The sequence below is a fragment of the Chiloscyllium plagiosum genome, chromosome 34 (assembly GCF_004010195.1).
Source record: "Chiloscyllium plagiosum isolate BGI_BamShark_2017 chromosome 34, ASM401019v2, whole genome shotgun sequence".
In the NCBI taxonomy this organism is placed as follows: domain Eukaryota; kingdom Metazoa; phylum Chordata; class Chondrichthyes; order Orectolobiformes; family Hemiscylliidae; genus Chiloscyllium; species Chiloscyllium plagiosum.
In genome coordinates, this window is record NC_057743.1 from 40081812 (window position 1) to 40083398 (window position 1587).

Below are 1587 nucleotides of genomic sequence, written 5' to 3' on the forward strand. Positions count from 1 at the left end.
AGAGAGTGGTGGGGCATGGAATGCGCTGCCTGTGGGAGTGGCAGAGTCAGAATCATTGGTGACCTTTAAGTGGCAATTGGATAGGTACATGGATTGGTGCTTAAGCTAGGACAGATGTTCGGCACAACATTGTGGGCCGAAGGGCCTGTTCTGTGCTGTATTGTTCTATGTTCTATGTTCTACCCATCATTGTTCTCGATATCAGCTTTATGGATAACTTCTGCTGTTGTCAAGCCTTCCTTTAATGCAGGTATGACAACAACATGATTCAGCTTGTTTCCTATTGGTAGGATATGGACTACATCAAGGTTTCTGGTGGAACAAAACTGCTGTACATGCAACTACATTGCCATTCATTCACTGCTGCTAGGTCAACATCTTGGAACTCATTCCCAAATGTGTTATGGGCCTACTTATACAACATGAACTGCAGCACATCAAGAAAGCAGTTCACCATGCGGAGAGGCTGTGGTGTAGTGGTAATGTCCCTGGACCAGTATCTAGAACCCCAGTCCAATGTTTGGGGCATGGGTTTGAATCCCACTATGGTAGATGGTGAAATTTGAATTCAATAAATAAATCTAGGATTAAAACGCTAGCCGACTGGTGACCATATAAGCACTATTGATTGCCACCTGGTTCACTGGAAGGAAATCTGCCATTTGATCAGTACTATATGTGACTCTAGATTCACCGCAGAGGTTGACTCATAACTGGGCAATTAGGGATGAGGAAATAAAGCTTACTTAGCCAAATTTTAACAAATTTAATAAAAACATCACCTTCTCCAGGACAATTAAAGCTGGTAATTTTAAAATGGATTACCATTGGTCAACCGTAATCACAAGGACATTGAAGTCCTGGGTCTCCTCCACTGCCAAATCAAATCCACCTTCCAAGTGGAGGAAGAATGCCTCCTCTTCCGCCTTGGGACCCTTCAACCACAGGGCATCACCTTTACTAGTTTCCAAATCTCCCGAACCCCCACCTTATCCCAGATCCAACTCTCCATCCCGGCACCACCTTCTTGATCTGTTCTACTGTCCATCTTCTTCCCATCTACCCTCTCCACCCTCCCCACCAATCCATTACAATAATCCCCCATCTGTATTCAATTATTGTCTTCCCACCTACCTTCCCCCAGCCCACCCTCACTCCCCTATTTATCTCCCATTCCACCTTCCCTCTCCACATTCCTGATGGAGGGCTTATGCCAGAAACATCAACTCTCCTGCTCCTCGGATGCTGCCTGATCTGATGTGCTTTTCCAATGTCACACTTTTCGACTCTGATTCTCCAGCACCTGCAGTCCTCACTTTCTCCTAATAATCACATTTTTTCCATGATGAATTATTATTAAACTAGATCTACTTTAGCATGTACCATCTTTCTAATGTCAAACCAATGTCTGTTCTGCTACTTCAGGTCGATGTAAAGATCCTTGACAATATTTTGAAGAACAGAAAAGTTCTCCCTGGAGTGCTGCTCAATATTTGACTTCAATCAACACCTAAAATCAGATTATCAGATCTTTATTACATTTCTGCTTTTGGGGCTTTGCTTCATGTCTAAAAATTGATTTTCTGT